Below are 24,745 nucleotides of genomic sequence, written 5' to 3'. Positions count from 1 at the left end.
ATTCCCTTCACTGCCTTAATTACCTGCTGCACCTGCAAACCAACTTCCTGTGATTCATGCACAAGGACACCCAGCTCCCTCTGTACAGCAGCATGGTGCACGTTTTCACCATTTCATCATCCAGTTTGCTGTTAGTCCGACCAAAATGGATGACCTCACATATCCCAACATTGAACTCCATCTGCCAGACCCTTACCCACTCACTTAACCTATCTGTGTCCCTGTGCAGACTGACAGAGGCCTCTGCAGACATTGCTCTACCTCATCTTTGTATCAAATGTGAACTCTGACACCGTACACTTGGTCCTCAACTCCAAAACATTTGTGTAAATTGCAAACAGTTGTAGTGCCAACACTAATCCAAACACCCGTTTATCCCCATTCTTTATTTTTTGTTGGTTAACCGATCCTGTATCAATGATAATTACCCATAATGCCATGCATCTTTACCTTATACAGCAGCCTTTTATGTGGCAACTTATTGAATACCTTCTGGAAATCCAGGTACATCACATCCACCGAGTCCATCTTGTCCAACGCACTCGTTGTATCCTCAAATAATTCCAGTAAATGCGTTAAACGTGACCTGCCTTTAATGAATCCATGCTTTGTCTGCTCAATGAGACAATTTCTACCCAGATATCTCACCACTACTTCCTTGAGAGATTCAAGCATTTTCCCCACTACAGAAGTTAAGCTAACGGGTCCTTTTTGAAAAATAGTGGCACCACATTTGCAGCTTCCAGTCTGTCAAAACCATCCCAGAATCCAACAAATGGTAGTGAATTATCACGAGGTCTATTTGTTACTACCCCCCTCCCCCCCCCCCCCCCCCCCCCATCTCTTTTAGTCCCTGGGATGCATTCCATCAGGGCCAGGAGACCCATCTACCTTTAGGCTGTTATCTTTCCCAACACCACCTCTTTACTGAGAATGATTGCTTCTCTGTCCTCATCTGCCATTGCCTCCATAGGCCTGCGACAACAAGAGTACACAGACAATGTGTTCCTGTTAAGGCCAAGACTGGTAGGTGTAGAGAATGCAGCCTATTGAAAGAAATTGAGGGCCTGGTCAAGAAAATGAAGGAGGCATATGGCAGGTACAGAGAGCTGTTTTTGTGTGAATCCCTAGTGGAGTATAGGGGCAGTAAGAGTATACTCGAGGTAAACCAGGAGGGCAAAAAGGGGACGTGAGATAGCTTCAGGAAATAGGTTTAAGGAGAATCCAAAGTGATTGTACAAATACACTAAGGACAAACGAGTAACCAGGCAGAGAATAGGTACCCGCAAAAATCATCAAGGCTGTCTGTGGAACCGCAGGAGGTGAGAGAGATTCTGTATGAGTGGAGAGGTTTTGCAAACAAAATGTGCACATCGGAAAACACAAATTTGAACATCCCAGTATCGTATTTTCAGTAAACGGGGAATTGCCTCAGTGTGGCTGCAGGCATGGGTGTGTGCCGCCATCTTTATTTGGGGCAAAAATTCACTGGACACGTGCAGAGCCACCAGCTTTGTAGGGGGCAAGGTGCAGCCTTTCTCCTGGTACAGAGTCATTGGGCAGGATTTTCACAGAGCACATTCAAACTCAGAGAAATGGATGTTTATTTCTGGATTTGTTTCGTCATTCATTTAAATAATTTGGTATCGTAAATGAGTTTGCAGGTCATACAAATGAAGAAGGTTACCTCAGATTACAATGATATATTGATCAGATGGGGTTTAATTTAGATAAATGTTAGGTGCTGCAGTTTGGAAAAGCAAATCACGGCAGGACTTAGACACTGAATGGCAAGGCCCTGGAGACGTTTGCAGAATAAAGAGACCTTGGACTGCAGGTTCATAGTCCTTGCAAGTCAAGTTGCAGGTCGATAGGAAGATGAAGAAGGTGTTCAGTATATTTTCCTTTATTGGTTAGAACATTGATCATAGGATGTGGGAGGTCATGTTGCTGTATAGGACATTCGTTAGGCCACTTTTGGAATATTGTGTGCAATTCTGGCCTGCCTCCTATCAGAAGGGTGCTGTGAAACTTGAAAGGTTTCGAAAAAAGACTTACAAGGATGTTGTTAGGGTTGGAGGATTTGAGCTGTAGGGTGAGGCATAAAAGGCTGGGGCTGTTTTCCCTGGAGTGCTATAGGCTGAGTGGTGATGTTATGGAGGTTTATACAATCATGAGGGGCCTGAACAGAGTAAATGAACAAGGTGTTTTCCCTGGAGTGATGGTGTCCAGATGTAGAGGGCATTGCTTTAGGGTGAACAGATAAAATTTCAAAGGGGCCTAAAGGACAACTCTTTCATGCAGTGGGTGGAATGAGCTGCCAGAGGAAGTGGTGGAGGCTAGTACAATTAAAACATGTTAAAGGCATCTCAATGGACACATGATATGATTAGGAAGCTTTTATAGGTATATGGGCCAAGTGTTGGCAAATGGGAATAGACTAGGTTCGGATACCTGTTTGGCAAGGATGTGTTAGACCGAAGGGTCTGTGTCGGTGCTATACATCTCTATGACTGTGGGATCATAACAGCTTATACTGCTCTGCTTCATCTCTGGGCTCCCTCATGACCACTTTGTCAATATCGAGCTTCCTCAATTTCGAACAATGGGTGTATTTTTGGTCTGTTTGGTATTTTGCTATTATTTTTACAGACATTTTTGTAAGTTAACTTTTCACTGCCACCCAGCCCCTGACCATGTGTTGCTTATCAATATTTTCTGTAAAATCTTTAGCAGTCAAGAATTCCTTTTTCCAATAAGCAAGTGTATCTTCCTTCCATTTCTGACTATCACATTCTGCACCATTTTCATTCCCTGTAATCTATTTTGCACTCCCTGAAACATCAACTGTGTTTCTCCTTCCATAGATACCAGTGATTAATGCCAAAGTCCTGTTGCCTGTGGAGAGGGTGATGTTTGACTTTCTTGTACAGCTGCAGTTTGTGTGGTGGAGGTGCTTCCACAATGTGGTTAGGTAAGAGACATTACAGAGTATTCATTCAGCAACAGTAAAGATCTGAAGGTAATATCCAAATAAACAACAGTTTGTATTTTTATTATCCTGCTTATAATTCCACAAAAATATTATTGAGAATTTTCAACATCAGGCCAGAGATGGTGATATTAGGACAGGTGACCAAAAGCATTGCCAAATAAGCAGGTTTTGAGGAATGTCTTAAAGGAGGAAAGCAGACCTGTGAGGTTTTAGCTGCGAATTTCAGACCAAGCTGCTTCAGCAACTTTAGAAACAGCCACACAGGTGAAGTAATGAATTAACAATCATTGGGAGTCTCGAACAGAATGGGTTGTCGAAGTCTTCAAGGATGTGTGATGCGGCGAGCTTGGGATGATCACAATCAGGAATTAAATCAAGGGTGAGAATTTTAAATTGAGGGATGTGGGCCGGATGCTGGCAGGTGAGACTAGATTGGGTTGGGATATCTGGTCGGCATGGACGGGTTGGATTGAAGGGTCTGTTTCCATGCTGTACATCTCTGTGGCTCTATGTTGTTGATTATGAATAGCAGCCTTTTGATGGATCAACAAGTTTTGGTACGAGGGAGTACTTGGGCAGCAGAGATTTAGATTTTCTTGAAATTACAGGGAGGTTGAATGTGGGAAGCTGGCCAGGAGTGTGTTTGGATAATGAAGTCTGGAGATAACACACGATGGATGAGAGTTTTAGTAAATGAGCTGAGATTAGGGTGGAATCAGCTGGAATTAGTGATCTTGTAGTGGGACTGGGCTGTCACCCTCACCTCACCTCTGGGATTCACCTGGTTGTCAGGTTGTGAATCAGGGTGGTATCACAATCGGGAGCTGAGTGGCCCTGGTGGAGCCTAAAATGAGTGTCACTCAGCTGGCTGTTACTGAGCAGCTGCTGCTTGGTAGCCCTGTTGATGACATTTTCCATCACTTTACTGCTGATCAAGTGTGGACTGATAGAGGGAAATTGGCTGGGTTGGATTTGCTCTGTATTTTTGTGTTGAACATCCCTGGGCAATGTTCCACATTGTCGGTAGATGCCAGTGCAGGAGCGGGACGTGGTTTGGTGGGTGGCAAGTTCTGGAGCACAAGATATCAGTATTATTGCCAGAATGTTGGCAGGGCCCGTAGCCTTTGCACTACTTAACCATTTCTTGATGTTATTCAAACTCAACCGAACTGGCTTAAAACTCACATCTGTGATGTTAGAAACCACTGGAGAAGGCTGAGATGGATCATCCACTTGACACGTCTGGCTGAAGATTGCTGCAAATGCTGTCATCTTATCTGGTGCATGGATGTGTGAGGCCCCTCCATCAGTAAGGGTGGGGATATCTGTGATGCTTCCTCCAGTGAGTTGTTTAATTGTCCATCACCGTTCACAACTGGGTGTGGCAGAACTGCAGAGCTCCGATCTGTTCCATTGGTTGTGGGACCGTTTAGATCTGTTGTTTGCTGCTGATGCTGTTTGATATGCAGATGGTCCTGTTTGGTAGCTTCACCAGGTTGGCACTTCATTTTTAGGTCCAGGTTGGCACTTCATTTTTAGGTCTTCCTGGTGCTACTCTTGGCAGGCCCTCCTTTACTGTCCATTGTGACGGGCGAGTGCCAGACTTACAAACGCATCAGATTACAGATTGTGCTGGAGTACAGTTCTGCTGCTGTTGATGTCCCACAGTGCCTCAGAGATACCCAGTTTGAGATCTACATCTCTTCAAAATCTGTCCCATTTAGAACGGTGATAGTGTCACTCAACACAATGCAGGTTTTTCTCAACTTTAAGGCAAGACTTGTGTCTCCAAAAGGAATGTGTGATGGTCGCTCGTACTGATACTGTCATGGCCAAATATATCTGCCGCTGGTCAATTCATAACAATGAGATCAAGTATGTTTTACACTCTTGTTGGTTCCTCACCACCCGCTGCAGACTCAGTTGAGCAGCTATGCCCTTCAGGACCTGGCCAGCTCAGTCAGTAATTCTGTTGCAGAGTTAGTCTCGATTGTGGACATTGAAATCCTGTACCCAGAATACGTTTGACACCATTTTACTTCCTCAGTGCTTCCTTCAAATGTTGCTCAACATGAAGGAGAACTGATCTATCAGCCGATGGAGGACGGGACGTGGTAATCAGAAGGAGCCATGAGATTTCCTAGTGTCCGTAGTCAATGCTGAGTACTGCAAGGGCAAATCCTCCCTGTCTTATGCCACGATATCTGCTTGGTCTGTCCTGCTGGTGGGGCAGGACATATCCAGAGATTACAGGAGAAAGTGAAGACTGCAGATGCTGGAGATCAGAGTCAAGGGTCTGGTGCTGGAAAAGCACAGCAGGTCAGGCTGATGAAGGGCTTAGGCTCGAAACATCGATTCTCCTTCTCCTCGGATGCTGCCTGACCTGTTGTGCTTTTCCATCATCACAATCTCAATACCTTGGGATGGTGATGGTGGTGTCTGGTCATTGTCTGTAAGGGATGATTTCATGATTATGACTATGTCAGGCTGTTCCTTGATTGGTCTGTGAGACAGCTCTGCACATTTTGGCACCAAAATCCAGATGTTAGTCTGGAGGACATGGCACCATCGAGAGGGCTGATTCTGTGGTTGTATTTTCTGGTTCCTTCTTAGATGACGAGTGGTCCATCCAGTTTCATTCCTTTGTTGAGACTTTGCAGTGATTAATACAGTGAGTAGGTTGCTGGGCCACTGTCAGGTTGGCAGGGTTTTTTCTGCCATTGACAATGTTTCCATGGAGATCAGGAGATTCCTAATTCCAGTTATTTTTTCTTGAATTCAGATTCCGCCATCTGCCAAGATGGGATTCGAACCAGGACTTCAGTCGTTTGTTTTAATATTTTGGATAAACGTTAAATACATTAGGTTTGTTCACTCACTTTAAATATCACTTACCCAGGTTTTGTTTCTTTGTGAAACACTGTCCATCATCCTGTCTCCTCCATCCTTCTCTCTAACAGCAAGAGTTTGGAGCACATGGAGTTTCTCTGTCACTAAGACTGAGATAATCCGATCTGCTGCTTCCCTCCCTCCCTCCCTCCCTCCCACTCGCCCGCCGAGCCAAACTGCCTCACGTGGTGTTCCTGGTTTTTGTCCAAACCTACATCTTTCTCCAATCTCATCTCATGTCAAGCCTTATCAGAGCTCACCTTGACCCTTAACCCTAATCTCACTAAACCATAGACTTTCCAACTCTCTTTTCTCCTCATCAGTCCCCCTCACCGATTCACAGACATTGTTCCTTGTTCTGTCTTTTCTGGTTATGTCCTTCTCTCCCATTCTGTGAAAAACTGACATTTGACCTCACGGTTGTTGGAAAATCCTGCTCCATCTCCACTCTCCCTTTCCTTCCTGAATTCCTTGCATTTGGTGTCCCTCATGGATCTATCCTTGGCCCCTCCTGTATCTTGCCTACATACTGCCAGGAGGTGACATTGTGCAAAAGTACCATGTTGGGTTTCACATGTACACTGACAATGCCCAGCTCTCCCTCCCCATCATCCCTCTCCATTACTCCACTGTTACTCAGTTATCAAACTGCTTACCACATTCCCACTACTCGATTAGGTGCAGTTTCCTCCAATGAAACATTGTCAAGGTTAAACCCATTGCCTTACACACTCCTTTCCCTTACTGCTGGACCTCTCCCTCTCACTGGGAACTATGCAGCAGAACTAGACTCTTCACAATACTGCTGTTATATCTGACGCGAAGATGACCTTCTGATTAGACATCGACACAATCCCAAACACCAGGAATTCCAATCTCTAAACTGTTGCTTATCTCCTCTTCACCCTAGCTCCATTACTACTGAAAGCCCTTACCCGTGTCAGTGTTGCCTTAAACTTGACGAATCCAAAGCAGAACCCTTGATTCGGTGACTGGCTCAGAATCTGGTTTCAGACTTCCCCTCTCAGTATTTACCCTTAGACACATCAGTATTGATTCTATTAAACACCTTAAGAATCTGGTGGTGTGGTCTGATTGTTGGTGGTGGAAAAGGCAGAGGATGATGTATGTATCTGGGTGGAAGGTAAGGACTTGGTGGGGGGAGTTCTATCCTTGTTGCAGTTGGAGGGGTGGGTTTCAAAAGCAGAGGTGCAGGAAGTGGAGGAGATACATTGGCTGGTATTGACTACATGGGAGGGGAAATTGCAGTCATTGAAATACGGGACCATTTGGTATGTTCTGGCTTCACTGGAACACAGCAGTAAGCATGAGATCGAGATGTTGGCCAGGGAACAGGCTCGTGTGTTAAAGTGGCAGGCAGCTGGAAGCTCAGGGTCTGTTTTTGCAGCAGAACATAGATCATCAGTCGCCATTTCCGCCACCTCCACTGAGATGCTGCCAGACACAGGTTCCTGTCCCCTCCATGCACCCTCCCAGCCAGATTGTAATCCACTCCTTTTTCTTTCCAAATGCTCCAGTCTCTCTTTGGGTTCTGTCCCTCCCTGTTATTTACACTTTAACGCCTATCTCCTGCAATACAAAGATCTGCAGGTTAGTTGAATTGGCCAAGCTAAATTTCCCATAATGCTCAGGGATGTATAGGTTAGGTGCATTAGTCAGGAGAAATATACAGTAGTAGGGTAGGGGAATGGGAATGGGTCTGGGTGGGATACTCTTCGGAGCAATGCTGTGGATGTTTTGGGCCGAATAGCCTGTTTCCATGCTGTCGAGATTCTAATTTTCCCAGCTCCCATCAGATCTGAGGAAGGACCACTGGATTTCTGTTCCCAGATGCTGCCAGACCTGCTGAGCTTTCCCAGCACCTTCTGCTTGTTGTTCCTGATTGACACCATCCATACACCTTCTGGGTTTGATTCAGACAGGGGGAGGATCCCAGTACTGACCTCATAATGGGGTCCAGCTGATCGATGGCAGCTTCGGACCAATAGGAAAAAATGGTGGGACTGGTGGGCCAAGTGGAACCAGCTGGTCATCCAAACAATGGGAGTGAATGAGGGGCGTGGCCAGTGGGATGACACGTCATCAGTAACTCTGCCTGTGCAGTGCCACGTGACTCGGCCGTCGGTGAATGTGAGAGACACAAACAGGGAAGGGGAGAGTGGCCTCAGAGACAGGGAGATAATGAGTCACTTTAGACTGGGACGTTTTAATTACACTCTGTGTGGTTTGTAAGTCTGAATTAGAACTCTTAGTCCCGCGTTTGCAGCAGATGGGAAAATGGCTGCGGCCCTTAGGCAGTGACAGGCCCTGGGATGTGGCCGCCATCTTTATTGGGGGCAAGGTACAGGTGAGGCACATGTGCATGTTCCCTTCCTAGGACGGGGGGTGCGATTTGAAGAGAGGCATTTACACATTAAGCACATACCAAGAGAAAAGTATGTCTTTATATTCTTCCAGAGAGTTTTGTTTTGTGAATTCATTTCATAGGATATTAAATCAGAATAATTGAGGCTGGGATCTCAAAAGCAAGTTTTTACAGTCAATGGAGTCATCAGGATCTGAATATCATTGGCATTTAACTGTGAAAGGAGAAAGGTTTGTCTGTTCTGTTTGTGGGAAAATATCTCCAATATTTTTGTTAAGCAGAAAGATGTACAAATTCATGGTTGGATCGTCCTTTGGGTGTGTGCTCTGTTCTGGGCCCTGCAGCTGAGGAAGGAGATATTGGCCTGAGAGGGAGCACAGATTTATCCAGATGACACCTCGTCTCTTTGTAAGAACTCTCAGATTTAGACCCAATCAATCACCCACTTCATGATGTTAAGCTGTAAACTTCCCATTAAAAATCCTTTTGGACTCAAATTCCAGTACCTTTTCAGGTGGAATGTTCCAGGTTCTGACAACTGTCTGTTCATTCAGAAACTGCTGAGGTCCATGTTGACTCTGGGGTTACAAAGGGCTGAGCTGAAAGATGAGGTGCTGTCCCTGAGCTCCCATTGAGATACATTGGAACAGTACAGGAGGCTGAGGGCAATGTAGGTATGAGCAGACAATGAAAATGACAGGGCTGCACTGTGAGGGCTGCTTGGCTCAATGAGAGTGTTCTGGAGTTGGGTGTAGACAGACTGATGTGAGACAGGGAGAAGGTGAAGCTGAAACTCCGTTTTAGTTCAGGCTGTTCAGAAATTCACGGTCCCAATGGGAACAGCCAGTTTTTAAGTGATACCTGCGGAGTATTTGTTAACAGTTTATAAAGTATTTTTTTCTGAGGGCAGTTGAGAGTTAACCACATTGCTGTGGGTCTGGAGTCACATGTAGGCCAGACCAGGTGAGGATGACCGTTTCCTTCCCTACAGGACATTAGTGAACCAGATAGGTTTTCTAACAATCGACAAGAGTTTCATGGTCATCATTCGCCTTTCCATTCTAGATTGTATTGAATTCCGATGCTGCCATCAGCCATGTTGGGATTCTAACCCTAATCCTCAGAACACTGTACATATCACTCATCTGGCAGGAATACCATTAAGCCATTGCCTCCCTTTTTAGCAATGTTTAAAAGAAAGTTCCATCATTCTACGTGTACAATTTGAGATAAAATACTGCAACATCCATGTGTCAGCCTCTCCAAAATGTGGTGTGTGTATGGGAGGGGCTACCAGATGAAGTAGTGGAGGCTGATAAAATCACAACATTTAAAAGGCTTCCAATTGGGTACATGAGTAGGAAGGGTTTTGATGGATACAGGCCAATAGATGGTAAATGGGAATCCATTAGTTTAGGATTCCTTGTTGGCATGGTCGAATTGGACCGAAGGTCTGTTTCTTTGATCTTAATAAACTAAGATGCATTCCTCTCTTTTGCGGAGAGCTAGCTGAAGCACAGATAATTATTCTTGGAGCTGAGAAGGTGAAGCAGTGATTTCGATCTGGTACAGATTTGGTTCCAAGGTCTTGAATTTGCAGAGAGAGAGAGGAATTGTTAACACTGTCACAATCTTTAGTAACTACTTTCAAGTAATTGGCAAATAATACAAGTTGAAAATATGAACATTATTTTACTCAGTAAGTTCTGAGCATCTGGAACAGTCTGAACGACACAGATTCAGCAGGTATTCTGAAACAGACTTGGAATTTTACTTCTTAAGGAAAGATTTGGGGGGCTGTGGGCAAATAGAAGGGGAATTGGGACAGATTTGCAGCATCTCCAGAGGGAGAGAGTACAGCCCCAATGGGCTGAATAGCCCCCAGGCCCTGTGCTCTGTGATACTGCCCCATTCACTGTGAATGATGAAGCTCATCTCAGGGCAGAGAGAGGGAGGAGCCCTCCACTCTCATCACAATGGGGCCTGGCTGATTGACGGCAGCTCCAGACCAATAGGAGGAGAGGCTGTGTGGTCCTGCAGCCAATGGGAGTGAATGAGGGGTGTGGCCAGCAAGACAACACCTGTCCATGAGCTGTGCAGGTGCAGTGTCACTGTTTGGGGTTGGGAGAGACAGCAGAGACTGGGACAGAGGCTGTGGGACCTGAATTACAAACTCCCGGGAAATTAAAACCAAAAGTACTGCGGAAGATGTAAATCAGAAACAACAACCAGGAGGTTCTGGAAAAGCTCAGCAGGTCTGACAGTATCTGTGAAGAGAAATCAGAGTTAAAGTTTCAGACCCAGTGTCCCTTCCTTAAGACAGATGTTACTGAGAAAAAAAGTCAGTTTATGTGCAGAATTAAGTGTGGGGGGGAATATAAAAGGAGTAAAGGATAGGTGGGGATAGAGTGAGAAGAACAGTTGGATAAAGGATAACGATCTGGCTGGGGGAGGGTGACTAGCTGTTAATGGAGACTGTTAGTGGCTAACCATAGGTAGTGTGTAATGGCAGGCTGTGAGAACGAGGCCTGGTGTGTGGGGTAGGGGGCTTCGACATGAGGTTGTTAACCTATGGTAAGCTGTTGTCCATCTATATCACTCCACAATTGGAGTTGCCGAGGACACAAACCTTTGGAATATCCTCCCTAACTCCCTCTCCCCGCCTTAAAGATGTATCTAAAAATCGTTCTCTTTAATCAACGTTTCCATCATTCATGAAGCATTTTAGGAGATTTGTCAATGTGAAAGGCTCCATACAATGCAGGTAGTTGTTGTTATTGTCTGACATCAGGAGAAACAGGGATGAGCCCTCTCTCTCTCTCATACCTGATGAACAGCAAAATCAGGAAGCACTGAGCATGCTCCAGCCCACAATGGGCCTCGGATTATTGATGTCAGCACAGGACCAATAAGAGTGGGGGAACGGGGCTAGAGGTGCTAGTTGGTCCTTCAACCAATCGGAGTGAATGAGGGGCGGGACAATACTCAACCACGTGATAAACTTCACTGACAGCACAGTGTTGTTGTGACCAAGGCATTGGAAATGTGTGAAGGTGAAGGGCAGGGGAAAGGAAAGACATATTGACCAGGAAGGGGAGGAAATTTTCATGGTATGGGATGGGAGGTTTTACAGAACTTAGTGCACGTTGTAAAACACAAATTTGAAAATCCAAATTCTGTACCATTTTCCCTCCCTATAACGCATTTTGCACTCCCTGAAATATCAACTGTGTTTCTCCCTCCACAGATACCAGTGATTAATGCCAAAGCCCCATTGCCTGTGGAGAAGGTGATGTTTGACTTCGTTGTACAGCTGCAGTTCGTGTGGTGAAGGTGCTCCCACAATGTGGTTGGGTAAGAGCTGTTATAGATTATTCACTCAGTAACATTGAAGAGTTGACAATGTATGTGTAAATCAACAACAGTTTGTTTTTGTTTTATCATGGTTATAATTCCACAGAAATACTATTGAGAACTTCTGACATAAGGCCACAGATGGGGATATTAGGTCAGGTGATCAAAAGAATTGCCTAATAAGCAGGTTTTCAGGAATACCTTAAAAGAGGAAAGCAGGTCTGAGGGGGTTAGGGTGGGAATTCCAGACCGTGTTGCCTTGGCAACAGTAGAAACAGCCAGACCAGTGAAGCAATGAATAAACACATCGTTGGGAGTCTGAAAGAAAATGAGTTGTTGGGATCTCACAGGTTGTGTGGTTCAGGGAGACAGGGATGTTCACAGCCAGGAATTACATCAAGGGTGAGAATTTTAAATTGTTGCTTGTTAATAGGAGCCTTTTGATGGATCGACAAGTTTTGGTACAAGTGAGCACTTAGGCAGTAGGGTTTTAGATACTCTTGAGATTATATGGAAGTTGAATGTGGGAGGCTGGCCAGGAGTGTGTTTGGATAATGAAGTCTGGAGATAACACCGGGATGGACAAGTGTTTCAGTGAATGAGCTGAGACTAAGGTGGAGTTGGGTGATGTCACTGATGTAGGAATAGTGCTTTTGGAGTTGGGCTGCTCCTCCTCCTCATCACTCCCCCTCCCCAATTCACAGATGTTGTTCCTTGTTCTATCTGTCTGTCTTTTCTGGTTATGTCCTTCTCTCCCATTCTGCTACAAACTAATATTTGACCCCACCGTTGTTGGAAAAACCTGCTCCATCCCGACTCTCCCTTTCCTTTCTGAATTCCTTGTATTTGGTGTCCCTCAAGGATCTCTCCTTGGTCCCTCCTGTTTCTCACCTACCTACTGCAAGGAGGTGACATTGTCTAAAAGCACCGTGTTAGGTTTCACATTTACACTGACAATGCCCAGCTCTCCCTCCCCATCATCCCTCTCCATCACTGTTATCAAACTGCTCATCACACTCCCACTACGCGATTGGCTGCAATTTCCTGCAATGGAACGTTGCAATGGTTAAACCCATTGCCTTCAGTTGCTATTACAAATTCCTTTCCCTTACTGCTGAGCCCCTCCCTCTCCCTGGGAACTGTCTGAGGCAGAACCACACTCTTCACAATATTGCTCTCATATCTGACCCCAAGGTGACCTTCTGATCAGACATCTACACTATCACAAACACCAGGAATTCCAATCTCTTAAAATGTTGCTTGTCTCCACCTCACCCCAGCTCCATTGCTACTGAAACCCCTGACGCGTGTTGGTGTTGCCTTAAACTTGACGAATCCAAAACAGAACCCGTGATTCCGCGACTATCCCAGAATCTGGTTCCAGACTCCCTCATGATGGGAAACATCCTCTCAGTATTTACCCTGTCAAACTCCTTAAAAATCCTACATGTTACAATGACATCCCCTCTCATTCTTCCCAAATCCAGTGAGTAGAGTCCCAACTTCTTCAGTCTTTTAAAAGATAGTCCCTGCAAACCAGGGTTCATCCCAGTCAATCTTCTGTGAAATGCCTCTGATGGAATGATGTATTTCCTTAAATAAAGGGACCAAAACTTCTGTCATTACTCCAGATGTGGTCTGACTCGCACTTTATAAAGTTCCTCTCGTGTATATGCTCCAAACAACTCCCTTTAAACTTGTACAGATGTTGTTGGAAATGTTCAGCAGGTCATGCAACATCTGTGAAGAAAGATCAGTTAAAGTTTTGGCTCTGGTCACCCTTCCTCAGATACGTTAACTCTAATTTCTTTTCACAGATGCTGCTAGACCTGCTGAGCTTTTCCAGAAACTTCTGTTTCTCTTCCTGGTTTACAGCATCTTCAGTTGGTTCGGTTTTCATATCCTTGAAACTTGCCATCTCTCCTCTAGAATTTGTCATTTCCACCTTGGGGAAAAAGATTCACATTTGTTTGGTCTCCCCTACCCTGGGAAAAAAGAAACCATGACTAGTCACCCTGTCATTGCTCCTCATAATTTTATAAAGTTCGATAAAGCCACCTAAAGTGTCCAGTGCTGCAGGGAAATAGCCTCAGCCTATTCAGCCTCTCCCTATTGTTCAAATGTTCCAATACTGGCAACACCCTAAAAAAAAATTTCTGAACTCTTGCAAGTTTCCCAACATCTTTCCTATAGCAGGGAGACTGGAATGTAAAGCAGTCTGGGGATTCCAAAAGTGGCCGAGCCAATAAACTGTACAACCGAAACATGATCTCCCAGCTCCTATCCTCAATGCACAGCCCAATAACAGCTAGCATATCGCACACCACCTTCACCGACCTGTCTACCTTCAACCCCACTTTCAAGGAACTATCAACCCACATTGCACGGTCTGTTTGTCTGTCAACATTTCCCAGGAACTTGTCATTAAGAGGTTGAGTCCTATTCTGGTCACATCGTTCTGAAATCAGGGAGACCACAATTGAATACAGTATTCTAAAACTGGCCTCCCCAATGCCCTACTCAGCCACAACGTGCCCTCCTAATCCCTATACTCAGTGACAGAATCCCTACAGTGTGGAAGCAGGCCTTTCGGCCCATGAGAGCATACCAACCATCGGAACAGCATTCCACCCTAACTCTGTAACCTACCATTACCCAAAGCTCATCCAGCTAACCTGCATGTCTTTGGATTTGTGGGAGAAAATTAAGAGCACCCAGAGGAAGCCCACGCAGACACACAGGGAGAATGTGCAAGCACCACACAGACAGTGGAATCGAATCGAATCAGCACATTCCATTCAATGTTAGTGTCCCAAATGCCATATTCAGCACCTGATCTCCCTGAAACTCTACTTTCCAAGAACTATACAGTTGTTCTGAGCCCTTCAGAGGAATTAAGGTGAGGAGGAGAAAACGGGAACAGGGTTGAGTTTTAGATATTTAAAATAACTCTCCATCTTCCCCCTCTGTTCCCACCGTCTCCACCTGCTCAGTCTGTTTCCCTCTCCCCCCGCCCCCCGGGTCTGTTCCACCTTTCTGTCAGTTGCCCTGCCCACCCCTCCTCCCCCCCCCACCCCCCCGTCTGTTCCCCCCCCGTCTGTTCCCCCCCCGTCTGTTCCCCCCCCGTCTGTTCCCCCCCCGTCTGTTCCCCCCCCGTCTGTTCCCCCCCCGTCTGTTCCCCCCCCGTCTGTTCCCCCCCCGTCTGTTCCCCCCCCGTCTGTTCCCCCCCCGTCTGTTCCCCCCCCGTCTGTTCCCCCCCCGTCTGTTCCCCCCCCGTCTGTTCCCCCCCCCGTCTGTTCCCCCCCCCCGTCTGTTCCCCCCCCCCGTCTGTTCCCCCCCCCCCGTCTGTTCCCCCCCCCCGTCTGTTCCCCCCCCCCGTCTGTTCCCCCCCCCCGTCTGTTCCCCCCCCCCGTCTGTTCCCCCCCCCGTCTGTTCCCCCCCCCGTCTGTTCCCCCCCCCGTCTGTTCCCCCCCCCGTCTGTTCCCCCCCCCGTCTGTTACCCCCCCCGTCTGTTCCCCCCCCCGTCTGTTCCCCCCCCCGTCTGTTCCCCCCCCCGTCTGTTCCCCCCCCCGTCTGTTCCCCCCCCCGTCTGTTCCCCCCCCCGTCTGTTCCCCCCCCCGTCTGTTCCCCCCCCCGTCTGTTCCCCCCCCCGTCTGTTCCCCCCCCCGTCTGTTCCCCCCCCCGTCTGTTCCCCCCCCCGTCTGTTCCCCCCCCCGTCTGTTCCCCCCCCCGTCTGTTCCCCCCCCCGTCTGTTCCCCCCCCCGTCTGTTCCCCCCCCCGTCTGTTCCCCCCCCCGTCTGTTCCCCCCCCCGTCTGTTCCCCCCCCCGTCTGTTCCCCCCCCCGTCTGTTCCCCCCCCCGTCTGTTCCCCCCCCCGTCTGTTCCCCCCCCCGTCTGTTCCCCCCCCCGTCTGTTCCCCCCCCCGTCTGTTCCCCCCCCCGTCTGTTCCCCCCCCCGTCTGTTCCCCCCCCCCGTCTGTTCCCCCCCCCGTCTGTTCCCCCCCCCGTCTGTTCCCCCCCCCGTCTGTTCCCCCCCCCGTCTGTTCCCCCCCCCCGTCTGTTCCCCCCCCCGTCTGTTCCCCCCCCCGTCTGTTCCCCCCCCCCGTCTGTTCCCCCCCCCCGTCTGTTCCCCCCCCCCGTCTGTTCCCCCCCCCCGTCTGTTCCCCCCCCCCGTCTGTTCCCCCCCCCCGTCTGTTCCCCCCCCCCCGTCTGTTCCCCCCCCCCGTCTGTTCCCCCCCCCGTCTGTTCCCCCCCCCGTCTGTTCCCCCCCCCGTCTGTTCCCCCCCCCCGTCTGTTCCCCCCCCCGTCTGTTCCCCCCCCCGTCTGTTCCCCCCCCCGTCTGTTCCCCCCCCCGTCTGTTCCCCCCCCCGTCTGTTCCCCCCCCCGTCTGTTCCCCCCCCCGTCTGTTCCCCCCCCCGTCTGTTCCCCCCCCCGTCTGTTCCCCCCCCCCGTCTGTTCCCCCCCCCCGTCTGTTCCCCCCCCCCGTCTGTTCCCCCCCCCCGTCTGTTCCCCCCCCCGTCTGTTCCCCCCCCCGTCTGTTCCCCCCCCCGTCTGTTCCCCCCCCCGTCTGTTCCCCCCCCCGTCTGTTCCCCCCCCCGTCTGTTCCCCCCCCCGTCTGTTCCCCCCCCCGTCTGTTCCCCCCCCCCGTCTGTTCCCCCCCCCCGTCTGTTCCCCCCCCCCGTCTGTTCCCCCCCCCCGTCTGTTCCCCCCCCCGTCTGTTCCCCCCCCCGTCTGTTCCCCCCCCCGTCTGTTCCCCCCCCCGTCTGTTCCCCCCCCCGTCTGTTCCCCCCCCCGTCTGTTCCCCCCCCCGTCTGTTTCCCCCCCCCGTCTGTTTCCCCCCCCCGTCTGTTTCCCCCCCCCCGTCTGTTCCCCCCCCCGTCTGTTCCCCCCCCCGTCTGTTCCCCCCCTTTTTAATCCCACTTTCTGTCCCCACCCATCTCTGTGCCACCCCTCTCTGCCCCACCTCTCTTTCTTCACCCATTTCGGTCCCACCCCTCTCGATCCACCCACTCCCTATCTGCCTACCCTCCCTCCCAGTCCCCTAGTTCTGTACTCCCCCACTGCAGGGCAAATATCTTGTCTATTTACCCTATCCATGCCCAGCCTGATTTTAAAAATCTCTTTCAGGTCACCACTCAGCCTCTGACGCTCCAGGGAAAACAGCCTATCCAACCCTGGCAACATGCTTTAATTCTTTTCTGATCTCTTTAAAGTTTAAGAGCATTCATCTGATAGGAAGGAGAACAGAATTCTATGGAATATTGATTTGGCAGCTTTTGCAATGTCCTGTACAGCCGCAATATGACCTCCCAACCTCTATACTCAATGCTCTGACCAGTAAAGACAAGCAGACCAACTGCCGCCTTCACTATCCTATCTACTTGCTACTCTACTGTCAAGGAACTATGAACCTGCACTCCAAGGACTCTTTGTTTAGCAGCACTCCCCAGGAACTTACTATTAACTGTATAAGTCCTGCTAAAGTTTGCTTTTCCAAAATGCAGCAGCTTGCATTTTTCTAAACTGAACTCCTCAGTCCATTCACCCATCTGATCCAGATCCTCTTGTACTCTGAGGTAATCTTTTTCACTGTCTACTACACCTCCCATTTTGGTGTAATCTGCAAACTTACTTACAATACCTCTTATGTTCACATCCAATTCATGAATATAAATGACGAAAAGTAGTGGATCCAGCACCGATCCTTGTGACACTCCACTGGTCACAGGCCTCCAGCCTGAAAAGGCCCCTCTGCCTTCTACCTTCGAGCCAGTTCTGTACTCCATGCGATCTAACCTTGCTGACCAATCTCCCATGAGGAACCTTGTCGAACACATTACTGAAGTCCATGTAGATCATGTCTCCATGCTCTGACCTCAGCAATCCTCTTTGTTACTTCTTCAAAAAAACGGAGTCAAATTCATGAGATATGATTTCCCATGCACAAAGCTGTTATTAGTATCCAGGATTTAACTCTGTACATTGGGGTCTGCGTTGTCCAGTTATAGGTGTTAATATTCTGGATGAAGTTCAAGTACACCAGCATTTTGTCAGTGAGTCTGTATTGAGTCTTGTTAATGTCACCAACACAGGTGAGTTCCTTTTGAAAGGTAGTCCCTGTACCCTTGCCCACCAGGAAATAGTGTAAGTGTCCTTACCTCTGGACTAGGAGGATCAGGCTCTGAGTTGACTAACAGCATCTTTGAAGAGGCGGATTAGTAAACCTGCCCAAGCCTCCAGGCCATACTGTCTCCCAGCTGTCCCAGCCTGAGCCTCCAAACAGAACCATCCTGTCGTTTCTCTCCTGTCAGATTCTCCCATTGCTCAGTTTGTCCAGGATCCCCTCCTGCTGCTGCACTGCTCCTGTCCCTCACTGACCTGTCCATCCCCCAGTGTTCACCACATTCATTCATTATTAACAATCCCGTTATCCCAGTCCTCCAGTCCCGCCCCGTCCCGTCGATAGAGACTGCTCAGTGGTTAGCACTGCTGCCTCACAGCACCAGGTACCCGGGTCCGATTCCGGCAAAGGTGACTGTCTGTGTGGAGTTTGCGCGTTCTCCCCTTGTCTGAGCAGGTTTCCTCCGGGTGCTCCAGTTTCCTCCCACAGTCCAAAAATGTGCAGGGCAGGTGAATTGGCCATTCTAAAATGCCCATAGTATTAGTTACATTAGTTAGGGGGAATGGGTCGGTAAGGACTTGTTTGGCCGAAGGGCCTGTTTCCATACTGTTGGAATTCTGATATATTGGGCAGCAGCTGCTGTCAATCACCTGGACTCCTGTATGATCGGGAGCACGTGCTGTAGGAGGGGAGACCAGTGCACGGGTGCAGTGCTGGCCAACAGTGGGAGTATGTGCAGTATAGGTCAGTGCCTGGGAAGGAGGCTGTGGGTGTGAGGGATTAATCTATCATTAGCAGCTTCATCCCTCTGGGAGCAGGACCCAGGGGAATGGCCCTTTTTTTGCTACCCTGACATGTGATCAGACTATCAGTGGTGCAGTGGTTTGCAGAAAGTTATCAGAACTCTTTTGTGAAGATTCAGGGTTGTTATGGAAAGGGACAAGGATGGGCCTGCAGTTAGAATTCTAATTTGGCTCATTTTAGTCAGATGGGTCTTGGCCAGAGTGTGCAGGAAGCAGTGTATGCAGGATGGTTCTCATCAGGAGCTAGGAAACTGAATTCGAAGAGAGTGTGTGTGAGAACTGGGTGTGGAGGAAAGGAGTGGGGGGATTGGTTTGGATTTCAGTTCACAGAAAAGAGAAATTGTGAGACTGAGGTTTAAAGCTTTGGGGGAACAAGGAAACTACAGTTTAATACTACAATTGTCTTATGAATTTCCATCCTGTATTAACAGTGGTAACTTGTGTGCTCTGTTGTATGGTACTGAAAGGGTGGATTTGCGGATGAGAAATTCAAATTGAACTTTATGTTCAGATCTGATAGTTACTTGATCCGTGCCGATCTGAATATCATTGGCCTTTTCATCTGGAAGGAAAGGTGTGCATTCTGTCCGTGGGCGAATATTTCAAATCTCAGTGTGACTGCAAAAGTACTGAGACACAGCCAAGTCCGTGTCAGCATGGTGGGTGTGGAGAGAGGTTTCATTTGTTTTTGAAAGTCTGGAAAATCATGGCACATTTCCCAGGAACAATGAAGCCACAACTTTGCTTTTTAGAAGGACAAGTCTTTAATTAACCATGCAACCAGAAAGACACAAGGATACCTGCACCATGGGAAACACTATGAAAACGGGATTGTTGTAAAGGAGTTCATTCTCGATCATGGATTGTAATCCATTGGCATTGTCACTGCGGTTCCAGCACCATTGGGAAATACTGGAAATATGATGAATGTAATGTAGGTTTCAGTTATTAAACTGTAAAAAGTGCAGAACAATTTACAAGGATGTTGCCAGGGCTCAGGGGTCTGAGTTATAGGGAGAGGTTGGACAAGTGAGGATTTTATGTTTAGAGCAGAGGAAACTGAGGGGGTTCTTTTCTAGAAGTGTATAAGACCATGAGAGGCATGGATAAGGTGAATGCACTCAGTCTTTTTCCCAGGAACTCGAGGATTGAACGGCTTGATTGGATCAGTTTAAGGTTAGAGGAGAAAGAATAAAAGGGAAGCTGAGGGGCAACTGTTTTAGACAGAGGGTGGTATGTATATGGAATGAGCTGCCAGGAACACTCACAACAGGTAAAAGACATTTGGACAAATACATGGATAGGAAAGGGTCTGAAGCAAATGGGCCAAGTGCAGGGAAATGGGGTTAGCGTGGATGGACATTCTGGTCGGCATGGGCCAGTTTGGGCCAAAGGACCTGTCTCTGCTGTAGGATTCTATAACTCTAAGTGTATTTGCTATTTCTCCCACTAACTCTGTTGGTATCCTGGGATGTATTCCATCAGGGCAATGAGACTTGTTTACTTTTAGCTCCATTAGCTTGTCTCTTTCACGATAATGGTTGTTATCTAGGTCCTCACCCTCCTCAGTCTCCTTATCAATTACTGCCATGCTCTTTGTATCCTCCACTGTGAAGACTGATTGCTGTGTGCTCATATTCCTGAACCCTGCTGGATAGGAATAACCAGGCAGAGAACTCTGAGAGGTCTTCTTTGAGTCTTTATTGATGAGACATGGCAGTTACATGGATAGTGTACATGCAGAACACCTTCAGGCAGCATCAGGTAACTCCCCACCTGTCCGATGTACAGCTCCCATTGTGGTTTGGGACTTTGAATGGAGACTGTCTCTCAGTATTATCTCCATGGCAACGGCAGTTAGAAAGTCTAGTTCAGTTCAGCACTTTGTGGTTAAACCACACACCCCTCCCCCACACCCCCGTGGTTCCCTCAAGTATCTGACAGGCACTTCAGTTTCAGTGGGGTATCTATCAGGATTCTGATGTGGAGGAGCCGGTGGTGGGGTGGACAAAATTTAAAAACCACACAACACCAGGTTATAGTCCAAAAGGATTATTTGGAAGTACAAGCTTTTGGAGTGTGCTGTGATTTTTAACTTGATCAGGATCTCTATGGTAACAGTTACGTGCTTCAACAATTACAGAGGCCATATGTTCCCCACACAATAGGTTCCCCTCTAGCAGGGTAAACTGCTATTCTGGCCCTGGGGATAGTTACTCATCACTTTTCTCCCCCAATCCCATCTCGCTTTCTGTTGATCTTTAAAGTTTTTCTAAGCTCCTAGTTTCTCCTTGGTCTTTGCCAATCTGTATGCTTTCTATTTCAGTTTGATAGACTCCCTTATTTCCTGACCCACCCACGGCAGATTATCCCTTTTCCGACAGTCCTTCCTTTTCCCTGATATATACTTTTGCTGAGCACTTCAAAAAATTGCTTTGATATTCTCGCACTGTCCGTCAACTTTCCCCCCATAAAGTCTTTGTTTCCAGTCTACATTAGCCAACTCCTGCCTCATCCTATTGTAGTCTCCTTTTGTTTAAGCACAGGATCTTGGGAGTGGATCTAATCTTCCAGCTTTCCATCTGTGTTCTAAGTTCAACCAGACTTAGCAGAAGCCTTTCATCACATTACGAGGGAAGGCGATGTTTACTGGGAGTTTTGGTTTTCATTGTCAGAGACCTTGGCTTTGTAATAAAGTACAGAATAGATATTCACAACAGAGTATTCTGGACTGTGTGAATGTACTACACAGTCTAAAACCATAAATCACTGTCTCCCCTTAGTTTAAAATTGCAAAAGCATTATCTCCTGCACGCTTCCTCACTATCTAAGCTTGGAATGCTAATCCACCTGACTATCTGTCATTTTCCGAAAATCTCCTTTGGTGAAAGTGATGATTTTTGGATTCAGCTTTTCAGTTGTTACAGTAAGAAGATGGGCACTGGAGAACCAGCCCCACCATTTAATACGGTGATGACTGAGCTCACCTCGGTCTCAGCTGGATTTTCCCACCTGCTCTCTCTCACCCTTCATCTCATTGCAAATTCAACATCTGTATCTCTTCAGTAAATTTGCTCATTGTCCTGGCATCCACCGCATTTTGAATAGGGAATTCCACAGATTCACAGCACATTGAGATAGGTACATTCTTCTTCATGAGAATAGAATAGAGTCCCTATAGTGCAGAAACAGGGTATTCATCCATCGAGTCCACACCAACCCTATGATGAGCATCCCATTCAGACCCACTTGTTCCCTGTAACATTCCATTTCCCATGGCTAACTGTCTAACCGGCACGTGCATGGACACTGTCAGCAATTTAGCATGGGCAATCCATCTAACCTGCACATCTTTGGACTGTGTGAGGAAACTGGAGAACTGCACAAAACCATGCAAACATGGGGAGAATGTGTAAACTCCACACAGTCGCCTAAGGTCTCTGATGCTGTGAGGCAGCAGTGCTAGCCACTGAGCCACCTCTGCTTAAAACCTACTGGGCCTTTTTATCCTCCCTCTCCCCCAATTTGGCTGAATCTATGTTCCTTACGTCAGAAATCAGGTTGTCTAAGCGGATGTCAGTAAATCCCAGTGACAGCCCACATGTCCCGTGTGTCTGAATGGGGATCTGATACACAACATCCTCCATCCCACACTTTTCATTCACATTCCAGAGACAGGTCTCCAGTGGCTGCATGAGGCCTGCAACTCCCAATTTCCGAGGCAGGGACCACACGTCTGTGGGGAAACCTGGCACTGCACAAGTACAGAATGTGGGTGGGTTTTGGAGCATGTGCTTTGGGGTAACTAGTGGAAAGTATTTCACACTCTGATTGTCTGGAGGAGGAATGTATTTGCTTGTAGTATTGATCTGTTAGAGGGTCAAAGTGTCACCACACCCACATGGGACCAAGTTACATTCCCAACTTGTCATAACACTGGAATCGACCAATGAGAAACAAAGAAGGATGTGACCCATTCTCCCAGACTGAAGGTTCCTGTTCTGTCCAGGATCTGCCACCTCCCTGTCTGTTTCCTTTTGTTTCATTCTGCTGTTACATCATTGACTTGCAGCAACTGAAGGGAAAGGAAGTGAACCCGGAAGTGAAGTGAACCCAGAAATGGTGCAGAGTCTAACCAGGGACAGGAAGTGGTGGCATAGATCTGTTTATCAATAACTCCATGAGAATGTGGAGGGTGTACATTAGGGGGTAGTAGAGTCAGAATGGTGAGAGAGAGTAAGTGGGCTGGAGGGTTACAGCTTTGGGGGAAGAAAGGGGGAAAAGATATTCCAGAGAAACGAGAATTGTCTGTTCTGAATTTCTAATCTGCACATATTCCTTTATACAGGGTGCTAGATGGTGAAGATTTGCAGACTGAAATCTCAATATCATGTGCCGATCGTGGAAAAAGTTAACTAGCATTTGAAGAACCAAAGATGGAGAATCACTCGGCCAAAATCCTGCAACACTCTCCCTCCAGCATTGTCGGTCTATCTGCGTCAAATGGACTGTGACTGGTACAAGACAGCAGCTCACTACCATCTTCTCAAGGGTAACGAGAGATGGGGAATAAATGCTGGCTGAGCCAGTGATGCCCATATCCTGGAAATGGGTTCGATCTCTCGTTGCTGAAACCCAGTTGTTACTGCAGGATGATGAGGGATGCTGTGTGCATCCTCCAGGAGGCAGCACCATCACATTACCCCTGCCTGCACCCACACAGTAACACAGCAACGTCGCTGGAACAAAAGTCAGTGAAGCCAAAGGAGGACTTAGATATAGTTCTTCGAGGTAAAGCCATGAAAGGGGATTGGAACACAGCAGGAACAGGAGACTGAGCTGGATGGTCAGCTGTTTCCCCTTGAATCATGGAGCAGGATTGAAAGGCCGAATGGCCTCCTGCTGCTATCTCCCAGGTATGTATGTATACACGGAGCCCGGGTAGGAAGAAGTAAGCAGGGCAGGGATTCTCCAGGAGATTGCACTTCCACATCAGTTTTCAGTGAGGGATGGTTTGATGGATTTTATTTAACATTTGTCTTTAACACAAGGTCTGTGAATTTGGTTTTAAAATATTGTAGCAGTTTATTCCACAATAAATAAAACTAAAAGAAAAGAAATGAAACTATCTGAATATCAGTTTTTAAAAATTTCATACGCCTTGTAAAACAAAATCCTGTCTATTCCCGGACACCATCACTTTCCAGTTACTCAAACTCCCGGGAAATATTCCCTCCCTGTCTGAACCATTGGTTTGATTTAACTGCTTTTGAGTTCTCCTTCTGTGAGCTGTGAAGTGTTCTATTTCCCCCCCATTTCTCCGACCCAGAAGTGTTAGCTTAGATTACATTACAGTGTGGAAACAGGCCCTTCGGCCCAACAAGTCCACACCGACCCGCCGAAGCACAACCCACCCAGACCCCTACATTTACCCCTTACCTAACACTACGGGCAATTTAGCATGGCCAATTCACCTGACCTGCACCTCTTTGGACTGTGGGAGGAAACCGGAGCACCCGGAGGAAACCCACGCAGACACGGGGAGAATGTGCAAACTCCACACAGTCAGTCGCCTGAGGCGGGAATTGAACAGGGGTCTCTGGCGCTGTGAGGCAGCAGTGCTAACCACTGTGCCAACCACTGTGCCACCATGCTGCCCATCACACAGCTGTGTGAATGGGTCACATACTTCTTTGTTTCTCATTGGTTGATTCCAGTGTTATCTCACACAGCTGAGCAACCTTCCCACGTTCATCATTACGCCATTTTGGGTTTTGTTAATATATAATCACCAGCAGTAAACCACCCATGTAACCAATTCAATATTTACAAACAAAGCCCATTACGGGTAAAGCAAACCATTACAAATGACAGAGTGGGAAGGCACCAAATCAAAGTCGAGTTGGGGGTAAGGGGGCAGCAGTGGGGGTGAAGCACTGTATCCCCTGCGATGCCCACATCTATTTAAAGGCATCGAGAGCATTGATCCACACCACATGCTCCTTCTCCAAGGACACTCTGTTGTGTAGCCTTTATCCTCAATCATAGAATAGAATCCCAACAGTGTGGCAGGAGAGAATTGGCCCATCAAACCCCACCAACCATCCAAAGAGCATCCCACCTGGAACACTCCATCCTTGTAACACTGCATTTCCCATGGCTGATCCACTGAGTCTGCATAATCCTGGACACTGTGGAC

At 47.7% G+C, this 24,745-nt stretch overlaps 1 long non-coding RNA gene across 2 annotated transcripts in view; it reads left to right on the top strand.

Moving 5' to 3' along the window:
• LOC140493968 (uncharacterized) overlaps positions 1 to 23,591 on the top strand; it is a 32,690-nt gene extending 9,099 nt beyond the window's left edge. Inside the window, exons 4-6 of one of the 2 annotated variants that reach the window (XR_011963812.1) lie at positions 2,868 to 2,974; positions 11,518 to 11,624; positions 22,895 to 23,591. This is a non-coding gene — a long non-coding RNA (uncharacterized lncRNA). Of the gene's footprint in view, positions 1 to 2,867; positions 2,975 to 5,777; positions 5,861 to 8,392; positions 8,497 to 11,517; positions 11,625 to 22,894 lie in introns of those variants that run through there. The other variant, XR_011963813.1, reaches the window with a different exon arrangement.
• The last annotated feature ends 1,154 nt before the right edge of the window (positions 23,592 to 24,745 follow it).

The sequence above is a fragment of the Chiloscyllium punctatum genome, chromosome 23, assembly GCF_047496795.1.
Source record: "Chiloscyllium punctatum isolate Juve2018m chromosome 23, sChiPun1.3, whole genome shotgun sequence".
Classification (NCBI taxonomy): Eukaryota; Metazoa; Chordata; class Chondrichthyes; order Orectolobiformes; family Hemiscylliidae; genus Chiloscyllium; species Chiloscyllium punctatum.
The sequence above is the reverse complement of the archived record's forward strand: the minus strand, read 5'-3'. Positions and strand labels throughout refer to the sequence as shown.